This window comes from Toxorhynchites rutilus, chromosome 1 (assembly GCF_029784135.1).
Source record: "Toxorhynchites rutilus septentrionalis strain SRP chromosome 1, ASM2978413v1, whole genome shotgun sequence".
Classification (NCBI taxonomy): domain Eukaryota; kingdom Metazoa; phylum Arthropoda; class Insecta; order Diptera; family Culicidae; genus Toxorhynchites; species Toxorhynchites rutilus.
The window spans coordinates 196,259,664-196,284,982 of record NC_073744.1 but is presented as its reverse complement, the minus strand read 5'-3'; the positions used below and the strand labels follow the sequence as shown (position 1 = coordinate 196,284,982).

General features: G+C 34.6%; 1 protein-coding gene across 2 annotated transcripts in view; it reads left to right on the top strand.

The window, feature by feature from the left end:
* Positions 1-22,996, top strand: part of LOC129762175 (mitochondrial cardiolipin hydrolase-like) — a 332,776-nt gene extending 309,780 nt beyond the window's left edge. For both annotated transcript variants that reach the window (XR_008740562.1, XR_008740563.1), the window contains one exon: positions 22,788-22,996. The gene's annotated coding sequence lies outside the window, so the exon portion shown is untranslated. The remainder of the gene's footprint in view (positions 1-22,787) is intronic.
* The last annotated feature ends 2,323 nt before the right edge of the window (positions 22,997-25,319 follow it).

The window sequence follows — 25,319 nt, the reverse complement described above, 5'->3', positions numbered from 1 at the left end:
ATAGATCCTACGTCAAACCACATAGGGGTTCAAATAAACCGCCAAAATTTCTTATTTGATATCCTTTACAATATTTGCCATACAGCTAGTGATTTGGTTTGGGGGCACTTTTACTCCCTTACCTAACCCAAAATTGATTTTTCAGACCGTCGCACAGAGGAGCCATTCTGAAAAAAGTCATAGGAGGGTTGTGTTCGAGACACGGCCGCATAGTTGACGTAGGATTCCGTTAGGTTATCTGTTGATTTTGGACATGTTTGAAGCATTCCATCGTTAAACTCTTTGATAATGATTAGGTGGCCCTGAAAAGGGCAATTTTGTCTGGTTGTTTATTCACTCCACCAGTGTTTACCGAGTGATGATGACAGAAGTATGGTAAACAGTCGTTGGGTGGTGCGTATCAGATAGAAGACACCGAAGTGGAATGAGATATGATGAAAACCGTCCTCTGTGGCCCTAGACGAAATGCCTCCTGTATTATGTATGGATGGTATAAAGAAAAAAAACCCAAAAATGTAGTATAAGATAACTTCCAATACTGAACACAATTATCAATTTTTCTCATCAGTACGAACGTGTAACTTTAAAATAGAGAAAACATATTTGAAATGGAAAAGCTAATTTTGTTTTATAATTTTCACGTTCTGAGAGTTTATTCAACCCAATGCGAAAAACAATGGTGAAAATGAACACAACAAATGGTGAAAATGAACACAACAAAACGGACAGCTTCAACCGAACGAATCGTTCTCGAGCGGGAACACACCCTGTTTTTTATTTATGAAGATTGAAATAAATCGTTTCATATATCAAGTTATTTTCAACACAACTGCTACCATATGCAATTTTACAATTACACTTGTGCTAAATGTTTCACAATACACGATCGGTCATTGATTTGATATTTCACGAAGCAACCAACATTAAAGTTCCAAATTTAAATTTTATTTGCAAAAATTAATCGTATTACTCACCTTACTTGCAATATAAAAATGCCCCCGAATTTCTTATATTTGCAATGTCGATTTCCTCCAGGCAGCTTGGTTTAGATGTCTCTGTTAGGGAACCGCCGCATGTGTCGTCAATTTCGACCAATTAGAAGTGGTTATTTCCGTTAGGATAGGTGTTGAGATTTTTGAATTGTTCGATAGTTAGTTTCATGACATATATTATTTTATTCAATATAAAAAATTGTTATGGAGTGCCGAAATCGATTGAAATGACTGAGCAATAAGCGTTTGAAATTGGACAATATTCACGATGTGCTCGATTTTCGATTTTCAATTTGTACCCCAATATGTCGAAAATGGGAATCAGAACAGGTGCTGGAGTGTATGGTCCCAGAACAAAAATCTCTGTGGCTATGGGAAACTGGCCAACAGTTTTTCAGGCAGAAATAGCTGCAATAACAGAATGTCTAAATGTCTGCCTCAAAAGCAAGTACAGACATGCTAACGTCTGCATATTCTCTGACAGTCAAGCAGCACTTAAAGCTCTAAAGTGCTCTTCAAAAATTGTCTGGGAATGCATTTCCCTTTTACGGCAATTAAGTCAGATAAGTTCGGTACAATTGTATTCCTGGCCATTGCGGGCAACGAGCGAGCAGATGAACTTGCCAGGAACGGCTCAAACTCACCATTCACTGGTCCAGAACCATTCTGTGGACTCTCCGACTGTGTGTTGAAAAGTGAGCTGAAAAAACAGAAAGTGGGTTATATCTATGGTATAACCGCAATGGTTACGTAGGACTATCGTTGATTCAGTGATCCTTTGTTGGAAGTTGAATCTGAATCCATTCTGAATGAATGGATAAATGAATATTTGGGGGATTTCGAAAACGAGAGCATTACGTTGGAGGTACAAGGTTTTATGCATCCAATATTGTATACGAAAATATCCTACTGATGCGGAAGAATAATCTTCAGAAGCTATCCTGTTAATTGCAATTGATTGAAAAATCACAAAACCAAATGTATTACATTTGGTCACAGTGTTACATGGATAGAAAACATTCAAATAAACTCTTTCACATGAATGTATTTTTAAATTCCCAGAGGAACTGGCAGATTATTTTCCGGATCTTTCTCGATGCTGAATGGCATCCAAACCGAAAGAATTCCGCGCGTGTATGTGTGTGTGTGTGTAGCGGCTGCTTCGAGATCATCCCGGGGAACCGTTTGTGGCATCACTCTCCTCCTGATGGATTCACGTCTGGCCTAAGGTGCACAAACAGGCTCTTGGTGACACCGTTCATCCGCGCTTTCATGATAAACGAAGAGCTTCACCACAACAGCGACAACATGCTCCAATCGCTGTTCAATTAGAACTGAGTGGATATCCGAGCGGCGCTCGCTTATATACCGATTGGTGATTTCAATAGCCTGTTTTGAAAGCAATTTTAAGACTATTGAAACAAGTTTTTGGATCAAAAAGTAACAAGTATAGAACGCGTAGACATTTTATCTTTGGAATGAAGTGTTTATCATACCATTTCGTTCAGTTGTTTAGGAGCTATTAACGCTCAAAATCTCGGTCTCCGGCGTAACGCTTTCATTTTCGAAACTTTGATTTTACACCCCGGTATAGAAATGAAAGACGTAGTCCTACGTCAAAATGGTGACAGCCAATTGGATGGTTGCGAAACCTAAACAGGCGAAAAAATTTATTACGCCGAGTATTAAAATTACTCAACAGCTGCTAAGCCTTAATAAGAAAGACTTAAGCACATTCACTGGTCTTGTAACAGGACACTGCCCGAGTAAATACCATCTTAAGAACATAGGTTTAGCACAAGATGATATATGTCGCTTTTGTAATGCCGAAAGCGAAACCTCGGAACATTGGCTCTGTAACTGCGGAGCTCTAACTAGACGCAGACTTCAACACCTTGATAAAGCTATTCTGGAGCCCAAGGAAATTTGGTCTGCGTCGCCGATCAGGATTATTAATTTTATTAAACAGATCATTCTTGATTGGCACCTATCATGCTATAGCTTTCAGTCTACTCCTTCATCAATAAGTACAGGTAAACTTCGATGTAACGTACATTTCACTTTCGAAATTGTACGTTGTATCGAATTGTACGTTATATCGAAGCATACTCACAAACGAAGTCTATAATACATTATTGTGTTGCTGTTTTAGTAAAGTTAATGAATAACTTCAATCAGAAGACGAAGCCAGCCTTTCACATGATGTTTCCCTTCGTAGTGTTGATTAAAGCTTGATTCATTTAGAATCCGGAATCAAAAAACCAGCTGTATTTCGGGATTGATTGAAGGTACAAAACTTGTTTTAGCATCACAATACAGATAATTCATTGTTCTATCAGGAAAAAAAAATTGAATTTTTATTTCCTTTACACTTTGGAAATGTGTACGTTTATATCGAAGTAAAATGTACGTTATAACGAGGGTACGTTATATCGAAGTTTCCCTGTAGTAGATAAGCTTGAAGTGAAGTATAAAAAAGGGGTATACCAGAATAGTTCAAAATAATGGACGCAGTGGGAAAAAAAAAGTTCCCGAAAGACGTAATCCTAAGTCAAAAGACGGTCAAAAATCTTTTCTCGTCTTACCTTACATTTTAGAGGTTAGGTGTCTTCAGAAAAAATGTTTAGAATGTTGATTTGGATAATTTGACGGTTTCATTCAAACTCTTACTAAGTTACAGTAAAAATTAAAAAAAAAACTAATTTTTTATACTTACGAGATAGTTGACTTATGTCTTCAGAAACATTGTAGAGCTATGAATCATGAAACTTTACTGAAGATACATCTGAAGATATATCAGTCCTTCAGAGATATAACTGTTTTTCTGAGGAGACTATCTCAAAACTAGTTTTTTAACCTAAGTTATACCTAAATTACATTATATCAACTCACAAAATATTAGATAACATAAAAATACCTAACTAGATAACATGAAAATACATAACTTTGCTGAAGACACTATTAGTGGTAAATGACAACATTGCGATGTACAGAGGTTACAAAGCAAAAATAAGTCACTTTTATTCATTAAATTATCCAGAAATGTGCACGTTTGTGCATCAATACCCAACTTCATTTTGTTCGTCAGGGATTGGAGTGTACGGCGAACTACTTTTCAAACTCGGGAACTCTCGGGAACATCACTTTTTATACCAACTTTTACAGCGCAATTTACTCAGTTTTAATCTGTTTTCTTCATACTTGATATACTATTGATGTTTATTTGCATTATATTAATTCATAAATCGATTTCTGATTCTATCTCACTATCAGAGCTCGAATTTGAGTTATTTAGCAGTAGTTTTATTGCAGTTGGTGATGGCAATTGGACTTTTTTCGATTTTCGTTTTCGCATGCTGCAAGCAGAGGGACGGATGTCATCAGCAATCTTACAAAAACCTGATTGCTGGCCTCTCTGCAAGTTGAATTTTGTAGGTTTAAAATGTGTTTATACGCCTTTTCTAGACAAGTGTATTTTTTTTCAGAATTTTAGCAGTATTCCGGGGTACAAAAATATATATATTTTTAAAATTTTGATATTTTTTTTTTTGAATTTTGAGTCTGGTTTAATTTATATTTAAATATGTTCGAATGTGTTTTTCGATATTTTTGAATTAAACCAGTACTGAGTCTCTAAATTTTTGATTTTTTCGATTTTTGACCGTCGTTTTTCAGAACGGTTCCACTGTGCGTCGGTCATCTTTGGAAAATCATAACTCAAAAACGAAAAAACACGTCTCTCTTATTTTTGGATATGTTGTGTAAAAAACTTTCAAATTCAATATTCGATATGCAATATTTAAAATGTATTTTTAAGATTTTATATTTTTGCATTTCATATTGTTGCATGTTTAGATTTTTTGGACTCCAATTTTTTAATTTTTAGGTTTCGGATTCTTTGGATTTTAAATTTGTAAAATTCAAACTTATTGCCTTTTCTATTTTTGGATTTCAAACTCTTTGCTTTCATTTTTTTTTTTATTCGAAATTCTTTGATTTTTTTTTTAATTTAAATTATTAGCTTTAAGATTTTTTTTTGTGTTTTGTACTTTATATTATTTAGATTTTGAATTTCATATATTCTTTTAATTTGAATCTCTATATTTTAGAATTTTCGGATTTCTGATTTTCTTATTTCAGACTTTGGATTTCATATTTTCGGATCTCAAGAATTCGGGTTTCATTTCTTTTTGATTTTGAGTTTTATAAATTTTAAATGTTTTTATTTCAAATTTATTGGATTTTCTATTTTTAGATCCTTCGGATTTTAAATTTTTGGATATTTAATTTTTTGATCCCAGTTTGTTTTGGATTTCAGATTTTTGGATTTTAAAATTTTTTGATTTGAGATTTTCAAATTTCAAAATGCAAATTAAAAATTATTTGCTTAGACCTTCTAATTTAGGATTTTTTGATTTCCGAGTTTTTGGAATTAAGATATTTTTGGTTTAAAATCCCTTTGAATTTTATGTTTTTAGAATTTTAGATTTCTGATTTTTGGATTCTGGAATTTTAGACTACAGATGTTTAGGGTTTAAATATTTTATTTTTTTCATTTTAAAACTTTGGATTTCCTATTTTTGAATGATAAGATTTTTGGATTTTAATGGTTTGAATTTTTAGATTTCACATTTTAGAATTTTAGATTTAGGAATTCAAATTCATTGCCTATTCTATTTTTGGACCTCTAATTTTTCCTTATCAGTTTTTTTGTACTTTTTTTAACTTTATTTCTAGTTATTTCGAATTTTTAGATTTCAGATTTTTTGTATTATAGACTTTTGAATTTCAAACCTATTAGATTTTTTATTTCTGGATTTCAAATTCGTTAAATTTTAAATTCTCCAATGTTATAATTTTTAATTTCACGTTTTTTTTTAATTTTTGGATTTTTCATTTAAATACTTCGAATTTCATATTTTTGGTTTTATGGTTTTTAAATTTCAATTCTTTTATTTTTAATTTCTGGATTTTATGTTCTTTGGGTTTTAGATTTTAAGAGTCCATTTTTATATTGGATTTCAAGAGTTAAATTCTTTTCGATTTCAGATTTTTGAATTTCAAATTTTATTTGTTTTTTTACTATTAATTTTTTTTAATATTTTTAAATTTAGGATATTCGATTCTTGAATTTCAGGTTTTCCGAATTTTACATTTTTGATTTTTAGATTTGAATTTTTTTTTATTTCAAAATTATAGGGTTTCAGTTTTTTGATATACTTTTTTTGGATTTCAGATTTTTTCGATTTCATATTTTCGGATTTTACATTTGTGGAAATCGGAATCTGTTTGCTTTAAACTGCATCCACTTCAACAAATGCGCTACGTAGAACGATTTCGTTGCTTTCTTTCAAAGATGATTTTTTTTTGTTGTTCAGGACATAGTTGTGATTTAAGTAACATGTTGGAAGTAAAAAACATAAAAGATAGTGATTTTGAGTGTGTTATCACTAATTTTAACCCAAAAATTCATAACCAACTAGGAGGCGATCTGGCGTAGTGGTAACATCCATACCTCTCACGCAAAAGTTCCACGAGTTCAATTCCCGACATTCTTCCAAAATGGAAGGTTAAAGTGACGAACCAGACAAAAGTGTTTAAAGTCACTATAACAGGAAAAAGAAAATTCATAATAAACTTGATTGTTTCTATCAACCAAATTAAAGCCGTAAGTCCGCTCTATAATTTGTTCTTCAACACCCAACTTCTATCTTTTTTAATTTCACTGCAATATTGTTATAAAAAATTCCTGGTGAATTTTAATTCAAACAAAACCTTCAAAAAACTTGAATTTTAATCCACTGTACCTATAATAGTCAATTAAATTTCACCTTAATGTTGAAATATAACATTTTTCCTTGAAATAAGTCACATTTGAAATATGAAAAATATATACCTTTTCAAGTTGTATATGATGATGTATAGTCTGTATATAATCGAGTCCGACTTAGGCGTTATGTTTTTATACTGTAGATTTTCAGATTTGTTTTGTTTTAGAATTTGAATTCTTTTATGTTGAATATTTTATGGGTTTTATTTTTTTGCATTTCATTATGTTTTTTATCGGTGTTTATATTTTTTTGAGATTTTCAAATTTCGGATTCATTGGATTTCAGATTTCTCGCCTCTTTCATTTTTGGATTTCAAATTTTTTACCTTCAAATTTTTTTTTTTGGTTTCAAAATTCTTGGAATTATATTTTTTTAATTTAAATTTTTAGACTAGACTTTTTGTATTTTGATTTTTTTTTTAATTGTAATCTTCAAAATATTTTTTGATAATATTTTCGGATATCAAGAATTCGCGAATCAAGCTTTTCTTTTAATTTTGAATTTTAGGATTTCAGATTTTTCAAATTTCAAAATTATTTAGTATTTTTGTTTTCAATCCTTTGGATTTAAAATTTTTGTACACTTGATTTTTTTATGTAAGATTTTTTGGATTTTATATTTTTTTGATTCCAGATTTTTAGATTTCAGATTTCTTAGATTTTATTTTTTTTCTAGATTTTAAATTTAGAATTTTTTATTTTTAAATTTTATTTTTTTTTGAATTTCAGATTTTCGATTTCTCTACTCTAAGTTTTAAGATTTATAATGTTATAGGTTTCAATTTTTTAGATTTTAGGTTTGTTTTACTTAAAGATTTTGGATTTCTTTTTTTTTCAATTTTTAGATTTCAGATTTTTGGGTTTTAGATTTAGGAATTTATAGCCGTTATCATTTGGGCTTCCAATTTTTTGCTTTTAGTTTTTCTTAGTTTTAAAATTCTTGAATATTTTTTTTTCTTTCTTTATTAAAGAGATTTTCAGCCAAAGGCTGGTTCATCTCTAATAATTTTTGGATGATAATTTTTTTCTATTTTTTATTTTTTTATTTAAGATTTATTGAATCCTAGATTTAGATTTCTAAATCAATTGGATTTTCTATTTCTGGATTCCATTTTTTTTTAAATTCACATCGTTTAGTTTTTTTGGTTTTTGACTTTTTGGATTTGAGATTAATTCAACTTCAAATTTTTGGATCTCAGATTTATATAAATATTTTTTTTTTGAGCTGAGCTTGGGCTTGAGCTTGGGTAGACTGTACAATTCGTAGTTGCTCTCCGTGATTGACCTGAACCAACCAAATTGCACAAAGAACACACAGAATGACGCTTGGGACTAGCAAATCATTCTCGTTGTGCAATTTTCGGTGATTCGAGCTTTCAATGATCAATAACGACGCCGGCCACGTCCTTACAGTCACCAGGGGAAGGGTAGGAATGTTAGTATGATATTCGCCGCCCGAAGGCCAGAAGGGTCGCCTCTATAGCGTGGTTCCCTAGCGTTTATCATGGAAGGGATAGTTTGTTAGTGGGAAGGGGTAATAATCAGGATTCACTGTGGTAAGTGATGTGATTATGCTAACGCAAACTAGAGATCACTTGACGAAACGAAAACTTGAAAACCAAATGCATTTCGTAGCCGTGAAGATATTAAAGGGTGACCTGAAAAGGTCTCTGCAAAAGGATCATAACTCTGGTAAGTGAATTAATTTTGTAAGCGTGGACCCAATTACTCGTTGAAACGAAAACTCGAACATCAAATGCATTTCGTAGCAGCTGAACGGTAACCTGAAAAGTCTCCTCTGTTCAACGGAGCAAAAACTCGAAAATCAAATGCATTTGAAGATTGAATATATTGAAGGGTCACCTGATAAGGTCTTATCAGACTCGGATCGGACTTAATACTTGTGCCTAGTCGCACGTCATGCTCTTCCATTGTAATACACGGAAATCACGGAAGTTTTCCGAATTGGGACTCTAGCATCTTGAACCTAGTCTTGCAATTTATATTTGAACCTCGAAAAGGAAAACTTGATACCTGCGATTTGGATTTGTAATAAAAACTAACAATTTCTCAAGTAATCAGTCGAGCAATTATTAACGAAATCATTGTTCTTGTAGTAAGGGTTAGAATGACATAATTGAAGGAAAAGCAACGTCAATCCTCTATTCAAAAAAAACCGAAAAGGAGATACATACAAGAAGAACTCACTGACATTCAAGGTGAACTACTAATCCCAAGAAAAAACATTGGTGAGCAAAAGAGACAAATGTAAGTTAATTCAAACTTTTCTCTCGACCTCCGTAACATTCTCATGGTCGAAACGCACACTACATTGAATATTCTTGCATGGAAATCTTATGACCGCTTGTGCATACACATCAAAGTCAACGTCTAGCTAGATTTAAAAGAGAAGAAAATCGATGTTACGTTGACGTCAATGCGCTCTTTATATAAAAACCTCTAAAACTATTGGATCTTCTAAAACTCTAGAATGTCGTCAACTGCGAGAAGTAAACAACGACATAGAACTGCACCGGCGTGGCTACACCGTCCGCTCCGCCTTGCCGTGACCGAAATCGTCTGCCTCGAACAAACAAAACAGCCTGCCTCCATCCGTCAGCTATCGCACAATCAAAATATGCTCTCCGATCCAATCCTCTCACAAAAACTCGACTGTACGTCAACCGACGAAAAGAATCAAACTACCTTGGTCTTCCGAAGCAAACGAGTCCGTTCTGGGAAGCAAGGCAACCACACCAATACAATCACATGTTTGCTGGTCATCCTCCACGATCGCGCACTCGTAATGCCACACTCTCACACGCAGCCGCACCCGCCATCACCGCAGTCTTCTACTGACTGCATTGCATTTCGGATCGGTTATAAAAATAACAAATTGTTAATAGTACTTAGCTGGGATGTTGATGTTTCTCGATACAGTTGGATCATTTTGCTGGCAGAATTAGTGGTTAGTGGATTCCATCCTTAATATCACTGCTGTAAAAAACATGCTCTAAAAAGCAAGCTACCACGCATACACACTTAACCACGGTACACGAGAGAGTTGAAAAAAAAACAACGCCATAATCCAGTAAAATAACCACAAAACTGATTAACTGAATTTGAACTTTTTTTTTTCATTACAACACCATTAACACAACGAAACCAGAAACCATTTTCACGATAACTTCCATTTATATACATTTTTTTTTAATTTAAATACTTTGGATTTCATATTTACGGTTTTTTTTAAATTTCATTCTGTTTATTTTTTATTTTTGTACCCTTAGTTCTTTGGGTTTCAAATTTTAGAATTCAATGTTTTTGTATTTTGGATTGTTAGATTTTTTTTCAATTTCAGATTTTTTTATTCCATATTTAATTTTTTTATTCTTTAAATTTTTTAAACGTTTAACTTTGGATATTCAATTTATGGATTTCATATTTCAGTTTATTTCAAGATTGTTGGATTTCAGTTTTTTTTATTTTCAATTGCTGGATTTCGGATTTTTTCAATTTCAATTTTCTTTGATTTCAGATCTTTTGAATTTTAGATTTTTGGAGCTCAGTGTTATTGGATTTTTGGTTTTAAGATGCATTACGTTCCAAATTTTACGATTTTATATTTCTTGAGCTCAGGTTTTTATCTTACTTAAATTTGTTGTGATTTAGAATTTTTGGATTTCAGATTTTTCCAAATTTTTGAATTTTATATCTCTTGAGCTCAAATTTTTATTTTATTTAGAATTTTAGAATTTTAGGTTCTTCGATTCCTAACTTTGAATTTCCGATTTTTGGATTTTAACCTTTTTGATCCTCCTATACTCGCGCATGCTCGGTCTGACAAACCGAGTATTTTCATTTCAGATTTCATTTTTTTGATTTCAATTCTATTATTTTAAATTTTTAGGTTTTAGTTTTGCATTCCATAATTTTGAAGTTCAGATTTCAGATTTTATAATAATATGAGATTTTTTGATTTTAGATTTTTCTTTTTTTTTTTCTTTCTTTATTAAAGAGATTCTCAGCCAAAGGCTGGCTCATCTCTAAATTCTAAATTTGAGATGTCTCAATCGCAGATTTTTTTATTTTATATTTTTGAATTCAGAATATTTGGGTGTTCAATTTGTGGAACCCAGATTTTGTAAATTTTAAGATTTAATTTTTTTTTATTTCATATTTTTGCGCTCCAGATTTTTTTAATTTGGATTTTAGGTTTTTCGATTTTATACTTTCCGCTTAGATAGCAGGGCTAAAAATGAATTAAAATAATCAAATGTCAAATTGGTAGCGCAAAGCGCATTTGAAAAACAAAATAATGCCAGCAGGAAGAAACCACATGTTTCGTTTCGTTTTCTTCGATTGTTCTTGAGAGCTCCTGAGATAAGCGCGTCAGAGATAGCGCATTAGACGAAGGGATAGAAGTAAATATTTATTGCCGGCAGTTAGCTAGATGTTTCTCACTTTAATCTTTTTCCTGGGGAGTATGTTTTGTAAAACCCAAGGCGAGAGCGCCGTATGGGCCACTCGAGAGGTAATAAAAATTGTTTTGTTTAGGTCTCGCTCTTTATCGTGCATGGAATGAGCGCGAAGCGCAGAGAAGGAATATGGCAAAGAAAAAAATTTTTACTTATGATCTCACGCAGGTGGCGTAGCAAATAGCAAATAGTTAGGTCGTAAATCTCCACCAAGTTGAGACCCTTTAGCGGTAGCGAAGGATGGAAACCATGAACTTTATGTAGCAAATAGGCAGGCAGATAACTGATGCGGTTTCGGTTATAAATTTTTCTGTTTCAAGCACTTGAATTCAAGATTTTAGATTTTTTACCTTTGAGATTTTCAATTTTATTGGGTTATATGCTTAGACACTCAATAGTTTGTACCATTTTTAAAAATCAATTCTTTTTCTCAGCCTTTTTTGGACCATATTTATATCAAGGCCCGAATATTTTGAACTAAACCGTCTAGGATAGCTCAGACGCATCCCATGCAATCCAAAACCAAAATTACAATAGCACAATACATCGCATGTGGAAAGAATCAAACGAAACATACCACTCACTCTCCGGTCACACATATTGTCAACTTCGTTTACTGGAAAATGCAAAGACTTGTCCAACCGGAAGCGCCGAAGGCAAAGACAGAACGAAGCGACAGAAATAGCCCTGTCATGCTGTCATGCTTCTGACAGATGGAAACATCAAAGGGTCCTCTCTCATTCATTTTTTTTTTGGTTCCGCAAATGAATCTCTAATGGCAACAACCCCTAATGTGGGATAATATAAATACGCTGATGATGATGCGAAAAGTTTCCGATTTTGCTAATTTATTCAAGGGATATTGTTTCCTGCCAGCGCTTCCGCGTCACGTAGACAATGCTCGCACGCCATTCTGGAAGCTTCCAATAGTTCATTGTCACAGCTTTCGACACCCCGAATTCGCCAATTCTCTAGCCACCACTTCCGATAAGCCAGACTGTGAATTAATGCGAGTCGATTTCTCATGGCAAAAGTTTGTGTGCTCTTCGGATTACAGTGACACATTTCGGAACGGAGTTTTTCTTTCTCCGTGGGTACATTGAACTCCTTGGGGGGGGGGGTGGTCCCGCCCTCGTTTGGAGTGGGGTGAAAGCATCATCAGACGGACGACGATTTTGGGATAAATTTCGTTCTGAAGCGATAGGAAAAGGTACGATACTGTTGTGTGGAAGCCCCAGACGTCGCGTCTAAATAACCACCACCACTTTTCACCAATACGAATCGTTTCTCCATTGGCGCGCCCCCCTCCAGCCTCTTCCACCCACATTATGGGGCCATGTTTTGCACTTATTAAACCGAGAACGGTAGACGTCGTAAACGAAGACGACGCGGTCGACGATAAAATAACAAGAAAACGGACCCATCAACGGAAGAGGGAAAATGTGTGTGTTCCGATGGTTAAACGGTTCATTTTCCGAGATGGTTAACGAGGACGAAGGAAGGACTATTGCTTGATGGCACGCAAATTCTGAGCCAGACGACGATAATGACAGTGACGCGCTCGCCGTCGTAATGGTTGGATAAATTATGTCAATCGGTGAAAGCGAAAGTATTGTTGAATTTTTTTATGCGATATAAAATCCCAAACAGAAATTTCTATTCGCGTCTCAAGAAGCAAGAAAACGGTGAACTCATCTTGCGTTGGATTGTCAAATGCAGCTATACCTTCCCTCCCTTATTTTTACAGGACCGAATGCAGACGATTGATAAGGATTTTCTCATTTCATATTTTCTTCGCACGCTTGTTCTTCTCCCTAAATTGGGGAGACTAGCCAAAGATGCTGCTTCGCCCTGACGCGTGGTTCGATTACCGAAATAACAATCTTAGGTATTTGTCTGGCGACCTCACATTGATGCTCAAATCTAATTTCCAATTTTCGATTCCGTTCAAAAACACCCTTATCTCAGCCATGTGATCCCTAATTTAGTGAGCCGGAAGTTTTTTCTGTCCTATGTAAACAATCACTTCGGGATCTGGAAAGTCCCTCAATCCCTGAAAACACACATACCTATCCCTCTCGCTTCAATCAACCCATCGACATCACAGTTTCTGTTGCAGACGAAAGCGACGAAGACGACGACGACGCTTTTCAGAAGTTCATTACTCAAGTTCAAGGACATCACGATTTGCCGCCGTCTCGCAGCAGTTGATCCCAAGCCAACGGCAGTCGCCAAACCCAGCCAAAACCCTCGGTACCCCTTCCTACCCAGCGCCCCCCTGTGCGATGTGTGCTTTCATTCAACCCCTTGTACCCTCTACTTTCGCCTGTCGTGTTCCTTTGTGTTCGATATACCCCCCCCCCCCCCTTTTCGCGTTTGCCCTTTTTGCTGTACTTTGAGATCGGTCTTTTGCTGCTTATTGCGATGGGATCGTTTAACTTTCTCCTCCTGTCGAGCGAATGGGGGGTTCGGTGGATAGGGTTCCTGTCGAGCAACGCTTTCGGTGATAATGCAATGCAATGGCGCGACGCGAGTTGTCGTCGTTTTATTCACCACCGCCCCCGCCGTCATTCGCCTCGGGACTTCATTTGCTTTGTTGTCGTCTGGCTCTGGCTCTGGGAAAAAGGTACGCGAGGGGGGGACCGACTGGGAAATCCTTGCATTGTCTTATGTGTCCTTCGGCGATCGTTATTTCTCATAATTTTATTATTATCTCAATTTCCTGGCTCACCATGTCGGCAGGAGCTCCACTTTGGGGTATTTCATTGGTTTTGTTTCTAACGTTTTAACAATAACAATAAACTTGTGGTCGAATGATCGTTAGAACAGATCGATTTGAATACGCGCAATAAAAATGCTAACATTTTTGTATTGAAACAGTATGAACAGGTATTTATTCGGTGTCTTCATCGGTTCTGCAGAATGTGACCGAGCGTTGACGTGACCCAAAATTTCTTTTATTTGTCTCGTATTCATAATTATCAACCTCATTTCCTAAAAACCATAGCTTGGAATCCAGCTATCTGATTAAAACATGACGTTCGACGAAGTTGTTGGAAGGTTAATGGACTTCTTTAGAAAAAATTAAAATTTCGTTACTTTGTTGGAAAAAACATACTTATTGAAAGCTCTTATGCCTCATGAACCACCACAAACAGGACTACGAAATTATTCAACTTAATTTTCTTATTGATTACTTCGGGTTTTATTTTATAATTAAATGAAATTTCAGAATTAGGTATTCAATAGAAACTGTTGGTAACCCCGAAAAAACGGACGCATTTGAAGCCAGGATCAATCGTAAATGTCCCATAAACACAACACAAACCAGAGAAACTCGTCATTCTCCGGTTTTCGTACATTGATGTTAACATAGGTACACATTGATGGGGTTTCGCAGCAATGGCAAAAATGTCCACCTCAGTATGATGCTTGTATTATATAGGCTTTGAAAGTTCATTCGCCTCTAGCCTTTCTCTCTTTCTCTCTCTCTTTCTCTCTTTCTCTCTTTCTCTCATTCTCTCTTTCTGTCTTTCTCTCTTTCTCTCTTTCTCTCTTTCTCTCTTTCTCTCATTCTCTCATTCTCTCTTTCTCTCTTTCTCTCTCTCTCTTTCTCTCTTTCTCTTTTTATCTCTTTATCTTTTTATCTCTTTATTTCTTTATCTCTTTATCTCTTTATCTCTTTATCTCTTTATCTCTTTATCTCTTTATCTCTTTATCTATTTATCTATTTATCTATTTATCTCTTTATCTCTTTATCTCTTTATCTCTTTATCTCTTTATCTCTTTATCTCTTTATCTCTTTATCTCTTTATCTCTTTATCTCTTTATCTCTTTATCTCTTTATCTCTTTATCTCTTTATCTCTTTATCTCTTTATCTCTTTATCTCTTTATCTCTTTATCTCTTTATCTCTTTATCTCTTTATCTCTTTATCTCTTTATCTCTTTATCTCTTTATCTCTTTATCTCTTTATCTCTTTATCTCTTTATCTCTTTATCTCTTTATCTCTTTATCTCTTTATCTCTTTATCTCTTTATCTCTTTATCTCTTTATCTCTTTATCTCTTTATCTCTTTATCTCTTTATCTCTTTATCTCTTTATCTCTTTATCTCTTTATCTCTTTATCTGTTTATCTCTTTATCTCTTTATCTCTTTATCTCTTTATCTCTTTATCTCTTTATCTCTTTATCTCTTTATCTCTTTATCTCTTTATCTCTTTATCTCTTTATCTCTTTATCTCTTTATCTCTTTATCTCTTTATCTGTTTATCTCTTTATCTCTTTATCTCTTTATCTCTTTATCTCTTTATCTCTTTATCTCTTTATCTCTTTATCTCTTTATCTCTTTATCTCTTTATCTCTTTATCTCTTTATCTCTTTATCTCTTTATCTCTTTATCTCTTTATCTCTTTATCTCTTTATCTCTTTATCTCTTTATCTCTTTATCTCTTTATCTCTTTATCTCTTTATCTCTTTATCTCTTTATCTCTTTATCTCTTTATCTCTGTATCTCTTTATCTCTTTATCTCTTTATCTCTTTATCTCTTTATCTCTTTATCTCTTTATCTCTTTATCTCTTTATCTCTTTATCTCTTTATCTCTTTATCTCTTTATCTCTTTATCTCTTTATCTCTTTATCTCTTTATCTCTTTATCTCTTTCTCTCTTTATCTCTTTATCTCTTTATCTCTTTATCTCTTTATCTCTTTCTCTCTCTTTCTTTCTCTTTCCTTCTCTTTCTTTCTCTTTCTCTCTTTCTTTCTCTTTCTCTCTTTCTTTCTCTTTCTCTCTTTCTTCTCTCTTTTCCTCTTTCTCTTTTTCTCTCTTTTCCTCTTTCTCTTTTTCTCTCTTTTCCTCTTTCTCTTTTTCTCTCTTTTCCTCTTTCTCTTTTTCTCTCTTTTCCTCTTTCTCTTTTTCTCTCTTTTCCTCTTTCTCTTTCTCTCTTTTCCTCTTTCTCTTTTTCTCTCTTTTCCTCTTTCTCTTTTTCTCTCTTTTCCTCTTTCTCTTTCTCTCTCTTTTCCTCTTTCTCTTTCTCTCTCTTTTCCTCTTTCTCTTTTTCTCTCTTTTCCTCTTTCTCTTTTTCTCTCTTTTCCTCTTTCTCTTTTCCTCTCTTTTCCTCTTTCTCTTTTTCTCTCTTTTCCTCTTTCTCTTTTTCTCTCTTTTCCTCTTTCTCTTTTTCTCTCTTTTCCTCTTTCTCTGTTTCTCTCTTTTCGTTTTTTTCTCTGTGTTTATCTCTTCCTTTTTCAAATGCCTAAAAAACTAAAGTGAATTCTCATCCTGAAGAAAGACTGTTAAAATGTTCAAATATGTAAAAATAATAAAATTTATAATATTTTTTAAATTTCTAAAAATTGTGATGAATGTGAAAATTTAAAATTAGTTAACTTTATATAATTTATGAAATTTATGATAGAAAGCATTTTTAAGAAAATTTTAAATTCATAAAATTCAAGAATCTATTATTCGATTATTGAAAAAGAAAACAAAAATCTTCATTCCCTCAAATATATATCGGGAATGCGTTTTCGCACAAAATACTTCATTTATCATCTCAGTTTATATTATCGCTTTTTGAATAGGCCCCTCCTGAAGCAATACACTTTCCAACGAACAATCCAGTCATCGAAACACATTTCATAGTTGTATTCAAGAAATGCCTCAAAAAAACTCAGCGAATTCGTTTTTATGTCTTCAATGCTATGAAAATCGGGTTCCATGAAGCGTTACTTTGTGTTTCGGAACTACGTAAACGTCATATCACCCGTAATTAAGCGTTGGATGAGCATGGGATCAGAACTTGATCGTTCAAGCATGGCTTCAGCCACCTGATTGCGATGAAATTTTTCACGAAAATTGAGCTCTTTTGGCACCAGTCGTGCTGCGTCTTTTCTCATGCCCAAAACATCAACCAAAATTCGACGAACGGTTTCGTGAGGGATATTAAATTCATGAGCTTAAATTACTATTCCCAAGCACCCTTTCTTTTATGTTTTCATCAGTTGGATGGATGGATGGATGGTCGGCCTTAACGTGGCAAAACCGTTCATCTCTTCTCGGCCGCCTTTGGATGCCTCATACCGTTCATAACTCGTGCTTTCGACATAGTTGTATCATCAAATGTATTTTGCAACATTTTCAACGATTCAGCAACACAAACATTTTTCGCAACACGGAGTTTTACACAATATCGTTGATTAATCAAATTGTCCATATCATATGAAAAATAAATTTATAAAATTTACAAGTTTAACAAAAATTATATTCTAATAAATTTATATCTAAAAATACAAAATTCATTAAACTGAACTAGAAACAATCAAAATCTAGAAGATTAAAAGTTTAAAACATCTAAATTCAAGAAAAAATCTAAAGATTCGAGATAGATTCAAAAATCTAGAATCCTAAAATCTGGAATAATTAAAGCAGAATTCCAAAACTCTGATATCTAGATTCCGAACATCTTAGATCAGAAAGTCTGAGATCCAAAAAACTAAACTTAAAAAACAATCTGAAATCCAGATTCGAAAAACTTAGAATTCGTAATTCCAAATATGTACAAAAAAAGAAAACCCGAATCTAAAAATCTAAAATCCAAGAATCTAGCATCCTATAAAAATAATCCAAAAATCTAAAGTTTGAAATTCAAAAATCTAAAATCCAAAAATTTCAAAAATCTAAATTACGAAACTCTGAAATCTAACATCAAAAGAAATGAAATCATCGAAAATTCAAAATCCAGAAAATCTTGGATTCGAAAATTTAATTTTAAATTTTTTGATTTCAGACTTTTTGAATAAAATTTTTTGTGTTTGGGATTTTTTGGATTTACGGACTTCATGCTTTAGAGGATTGGATTCTTTTTTTTTTTCATTTGCGATTTTTAATTCCATTAAATTTCTTATTTCTTAAGTTCAGATTCTAGGGTTTTAAATTGTTCGAATTTTCGCCATTCGGATTTCAGATTTTCTTATCTAAGATTTATTGGCTTTGGATGTTTTAATTTCAGATTTTTAAGTTAAATTTCTCTTGATTTCAGATTATTGAATATGACATTTTAGGATTTTTTATTTTTTGGATTTCAATTTCTCAGATATCAGATTGTTGTATTTTATGGTTTTGGATTACAGATTTAGGTTTAAGATTTTCAAATTTAGGATGTTTTTATTTTTAGATTTTTATAAAAACATATTAAATTCAAAAAACAATAAAATAAACATCTTTAAAATTCAGAAGTCTAAATTACTAAACTCTGAAATCTAACATCTGGAATCCAAAACTTAAAAATCCTAAAAGTATTGGATTGTTTTACACACAAGAATCCAAAAATAAAAACATAAATTCAAAAAAACTTGAATAAAAAAAATCTAAAATTCCAAAATCTAAATTCCAAAAATATAATTTATGAATAACTGAGATCTGACAAACTGTAATCCTAAAATATCAAAAATAGAAACATCTGAAACCCAGAAATCATAGATGAGGAAGAATGAATCCAAAAATTTCAAATAAAAAAAAAAAAAGAAATCCAAGAATCTAAAACATGAAGTCCTTGAATCCAAAAAATCCCAAATACAACAATTTGAGTTTCGTAAAGTCTGAAATCAAAAAATCTAAAATAAGAAAGTGCAGAACTTTAAAAATTAAAATCCGAAAACCTGAGATAGCAAAATATAAATCCAAAAAAAAATAAAATAAACTTTGAAATCTAACATCCGAATATCTGGAATCCAAAAATTCAGAATTCAAAAAGTTTTGAATTCGAAAATTTAAAACCCAAAAATCCGAAAATAAAAACCTCATTAATTCAAAACACTGAAATAAAAAAAATCTTAAACTCAAATTCAAATCAAATTCGATAATCTGAAATAAAACAAATGAACCTAAAGCTCTGAAATTGAAACATCTGAAACCCAGAAGTCTAGATGTTAGAAGTCATAGAAGTCATAGAAAATGAATCCAAAAATTTCGAATGAAAAAAAAGAAATCCAACAATCTTAAACATGAAGTCTGTAAATACAAAAAATCCCAAATACAAAATTCAAAATCGGATATCCAAAAATTTGATACAGATACATTCAAAATTCTGAAGTACAAAAAACACAAAATCAAATTTTTTACATTCAAAAATTTGAAATTAAATATAAATAAAATTTAATAATCTGTAAACAAAAAAAAAACGCCGAACGAGAAATACAAAGAATCTTAAAACCAAAAATGTATAAAAAAACTGAAATCCAAAAATTAAAAAAATATGTACAAGGTCGTAATTTGTGCATCCTGAATCGTTTGTCATTTTCCACAAGTCGTAGACCGTAAAACCATTCATTATAAATAGTGAATTGTTGCGATTCTTGAAACCAAAAATCTTAAATCCTAAAACTAGAAATTAAATAAATATTAAAACTTTCAAATCCGAAGGCTAGAAAAATGTAAACGGATAAATCCGAACAATATTGATTGCAAGAATCCAAAATTTTAAAAAAAGTGATCCAAAAAATTTAAATTCTAAAAATTTTAAATTTTTTTTTTCGCGAGTCGAGAGTCGTAAGTCGTAGACTGCCGTAATCTTGCAAAGTGACGCAAGCGCCAGAGGGAAGAATTTTCAGTACGAGACTTTTCGTAAAATTGCATGTATAATCAGCTTACGCGTACATTACGAAAATCTGATCTGTTCAAATTGTGTACACTTGATGGAAAAACATTGCCATCGACTTGATTTTTGAAAAAATGCCGTTTTATTTAAGCTATTTTACCAACGCCAATTTGTTGTGGAAACAGCAAATTTTAATCGCTGTTTCCACAACCGATTGGCGTTCATCCATAAAAGTATGCGAGAATCTGTTTCCAATAATTTTATCCAAAATGCTGTCGTTGAGCGGAGCATGAGACAGAATCAGGGAGAAAAGTTCTACACATTTTCCGACTTTGTAACATGCGTTGAATAGGCTAACATAGTTGAGAACCCGATTGTAACAATTATAGACAGTACCATTTTTTTCCAATCCAAAATACAATTGAAAACATTGAAAACATAAGATAATCCCGTCCAGAATCATCCGATGTAAAACAGATACAGTTTATGCGAGTATGTTTTTAGTTTTGTTACAAGATGCGTTTCGATGGAGGATTTAGCTTTTCACCAAATCCGACATTTACCCTTCAATCAACACTCAGCTTCAATCCATCCGAAAGAGAAATGAGCATGTGAGAAAGTAAACAGCGTCAAGAAGCTTTATCGCTTGATACCTGAGGATAGAAGACAACATTGCCATCAAAAGACATCAATTCTGGTAGTCAACAATTAAATTGATGAGTTTAAACTAATTAGTTACAATTTTTATGTGCAATATGTGATCGATCGAGGATAATTTTTTCCTTTGAGGTGAGTTTGATTTTATGAATTTAAATATTTGACGAGATTTATAAACAGAGTAAAGTACATTATTTGTAGTTCTGAAACAAATTGCTATTATAAATGTAGCACTGCATGATGGACTGTTTTGGATTAAAATATTTGACAAGACGAGCTTTTCGGAAAAGTGATTTTCATTATGCTAAACGTTCATTACGGAAGATGTTTTTATGTGAAATTTGCTGTCCCTGCTAATCCATTCTATGCTTTCAGATCAGATAGAAAATCACTTCCTATCATAATTAAATCACGTCACACCATAGGGAAAATGGCGCTTGCGCCACATCACAGTGGAAATGGCGCTTGCGCCACTCCGTTTTTAGGCTTTTACGGGGTCATTTTTTCACATTTCTGTAAAACTTCGCAGTTGTTTGAAAGCATTTGGAATTCTTCATCGATCTATAACAAAAAAAAGGAAAATGTCAATTTTGGCGCTTGCGTCACTTTGCGAGATTACGGCAGTAGATCATAAGTCATAAGTCGTAAGTCGCAAGGACGACTTCTGCCACCGAATATTAAAATATGCTAAATATTCTGAGCAGGCTATAAGATGCCGAAACTTGTGTAATGAGAATGGTTTGCTGCTCATAAGCGCCATTCAGTGTTTTTTGTGCAATTTCGCTTGTTCGGCTCAATCACGTAGAGCATCTAGGAGGTACGAATGGAATTACGAGAAATCCCATTTCCTATTTCATCCAATTCCACTGGAAGCAGACGCCTTTGGAATATTAGTTCCTCATTTGTACTTCAGTCATTAATTTTTTTCCGTACTTCATATTCAACGCATTGTCAACCCTCAACTTCACTTTCCTTCCACAAAAAAATCTATTTGTCCTCGCTTCAGTTTTCTGAATAAATAATTTTCCGCATAATCATCCTGATGCGAATGCAGAAAAAATCTCTCGCAAAGCCCAACAGTTTGTTTGAATTCACAGCCGCTTTCAATTATTGCTTCAAACCCTGCTAGCAGTCCTATTGGGGGACAGCAAAAAAAAAAGACCGCTTCCAATACCCGCACTCAACAGTCAATGTTCTGTCGCCATATTAGCATTCATACCGGGTAGAGCATCCCCTCGCTGCACGCCGTTATCGTTTTCTCATCAGCCGGAGTTTTTTTTTTTTCTCTCGCCCAGCTTCAGCTATTCTAACCTCACATTTCCTCGAGACGAGACGAACGAGACGAGCCACTCTAAGTGCCAATGCAAAAAGGTATTCGCCATCCGCCACACGCAGAAGGAGAAAATTTCATCCCCTCGCGCTCGGATACATCCTTTCATCTGTGTGGCGTATGTTGGGGGAATGCTCATTTCACCGAATTCTCCAGGCTGTCTCCGAGAGGGCCCTGGGACGGAGGTTCGCAGTAAGTGCGGTTAAAGTTCCATGGCGATACGGCGCTTTGTTCCCTTTTTTTTGCCTCGGCGGGAAACTTTGCTGGATCCTTTAAGACAATGACCCTGGTCGCTGGATGAGGAGCTTCCAGTGCTTTCTCTCGCTCCAGCTCTTTTTCTCTCGATACAGTCAGCCGGCTGCGCCCAGAGGTGAAACCCAACTGCGTGTTGCATCAACTAGAATTAGCGTAGGGAAGGTAATGTTCTGATAATGGGTTTTGATTCCACCCCTAAAATCACCAAAACAATCGTCCCCTTCCCTGTTCCAGTGGAACAAAACAAGCCAACCCCTTCCTGCTTCCGTACAGTATCAGCAGTGCGCCCGCGACGATGGCCCTTGACATGATAGCCTCTTCTGTTTGCTTGTGAGTGGAAAATAATTACCATACCCACTCGAGAGAGAGAGAGAGAGAGAGAGAGAGAGAGAGAGAGAGAGAGAGCGAACCCAGCAGCAATGGTCTACACACTCCGTTAACCCTTTTTTTTCGTTCGACCTGACTAAACACACTGAGATTTCTTCCGGCTAAACGGGTGACCTTCCCCTATCGGGAACGATTGAAGAGTTAATTGAAATGTATACCCCCTCACTCTCTCCCTTTAATTCGCCCATCTGTCAAGCGTTTCAATCAAAACAATTTCCGCCTAACCATTCTAATTTTGGGTATTTGTTTTCTTTTCCTCTTGCAGACAAATCGACGACGGATGCGACAGCGGATGAGCCCCGATGGGTTTGTGAAAGACAGAAAAAAAAACCCGAGAAAGGTATTTTTAAGCCCTTAAACACTTCGATAGGTCTTCTTTTTGATTTCATAAAAAAAAACTGTCGCAAACATCCGCAGAGTGTTTTCAAATGAATTCAAATATAGCAAAATACGAGACAATGAATAAAAAAAAATCGAACATTATATCCAAAAGTGTCGTTATCTTGATCATGATCACAGCCAGCGTTGCCAGTGCTTCAGTTTGAACTGGATTCTTCAGGATGTGTGCTCCAGTGTTACCCATTTTGAGTACAATGCATTTACAATGTATAAATGTTGTCCCTCCCTTGACCAATTTTGTTTTTTGACATTTATCGTTCGATCGATCCAAGGTGTATATACATTGGATCAGTATATCTTTTTCTTACTTTTTCACTGAGTAGAGCACTCAGAGTTATCTCTTTCCTGTTTTTTTTTTTTTTTTAATTCGTTTATTTTTACAGGCTCAGTTACTTAAGTTTAAAGGAGCCGAATTCTTAAATATAATTTTAAAACTATATATATAAACAATTTTCTTACATCTATGGTTAGTAAGGTGGAAAACCGATTACTCGCGGTGTACTCGAGTTTAGAAGGGTGACATATTTTTAGGAGAAGGATGGGATATAAGGAAATTGTAACAATGTTGATGAGCACTCAATTCTTAAATCTATTCGTATATCTATAGTTTATTTACATTTCAACTTATTCTACTATTTATAGCAAGGGGACGAATTACCCGCAAAGGAAGGAAAGGAGGGTATAAGGATGTAGGGGCAATCACACACGAAGATCTATAGCTTTAAGGAAAACATATATATGGGACATGTAATCAAGGTCTAACCGAGCCAACACATCTCTCACCGGCACATTGGGCTGTCTTCCTCGGGCCCGAAGGGAGTTTTCTAAATTCGATCTGGCGACCAGATACACCTCGCACGACCAAACAATGTGCTCGATGTCGTGATAACCTTGGCCACAAACGCAGAGATGGCTGCTGGGAAGATTGAAACGAAAAAGTACAGTGATTGGACATGAGTCGGGAGAAGGTGCGAATAAAGTCCCGACTCAAGTCTAGACTTTTGAACCACGGTTTGAGGCTAACCTTAGGGATAATCGAGTGAAACCACCGGCCCAATTCATCTTCATTCCACTTGCGTTGCCAGTTAGCGATGGTATTTTTGCGGACTAAAGAATAAAATTCATTGAAGGCGATTTGACGCTGATAAATATCGCCTTCAATTGCACCTACCTTTGCTAATGAGTCAGCCCTCTCATTACCCGGAATGGAGCAATGTGAAGGGACCCAGATAAAGGTAATGACATAACAGCGTCTGGTTAAAGCACTCAAAACTTCTCGTATTCTCTCAAGGAAATACGGCGAGTGCTTTTCCGGCCTCACTGAACGGATAGCTTCGACAGAGCTAAGACTATCCGTTACAATGTAATAGTGTTCAACAGGTCGTGAGGCGACGCTGTCCAGCGCCCAGTGTATCGCTGCCAATTCAGCAATATACACTGAGCAAGGATTCTGAAGACTGTGGGAGGTGCTAAAAATTCGTTGAACACTCCAAATCCTGTGGAATCATTCATAGAGGACCCATCAGTGAAGTACATATTATCACAATTGACACGCCCATACTTTGCATTGAAGATCGTAGGAACGATCCCCGATCGATGATAATCTGGAATTCCATGGATTTTCTCCTTCATGAACAGATCAAAATGTACAGAGGAATTGATGTAGTCAGGAAAACAAACACGGTTGGGAATATACGAAGAAGGATCAACCTGCATGGAGATGAATTCATGATATGAACTCATGAATCCGGAGTGAAAATTTAGCTCGATCAGCTGCTCAAAATTTCCGATCACCAATGGATTCATAACCTTACACCGGATGAGGAACCGAAGAGATATTAAATTGAAGCGATCTTTTAGTGGGAGTAGGCCTGCCAAAACCTCGAGGCTCATGGTATGCGTTGAGGGCATACATCCCAACGCGATACGGAGACAAAGATACTGAATTCGCTCGAATTTAATGAGGTGTGTTTTGGCAGCTGATTGAAAACAGAAACTGCCATACTCCATCACTGAGAGAATAGTTGTTCGATACAACATTATAAGATCTTCGGGATGGGCTCCCCACCAGGTGCCGGTAATTGTACGGAGAAAGTTTATTCTTTGTTGGCATTTTTTACTCAGATACCTAATATGGGCCCCCCAAGTACATTTGGAGTCGAACCAGACCCCAAGATACTTGAATGACATAGCATGAGTGATCGGTTTACCCAAAAGTTGAAGCTTTGGTTTTGCTGGTCTATGCTTCCTAGAAAAAACCACCATCTCTGTTTTCTCCGTGGAGAATTCGATCCCTAGCCCAATGGCCCAGGTTGAAAATTTGTTCAAAGTATCTTGTAAGGGTCCTTGCAGGTCGGATTCGTTTGGTCCTACGACAGACACCACTCCATCATCTGCA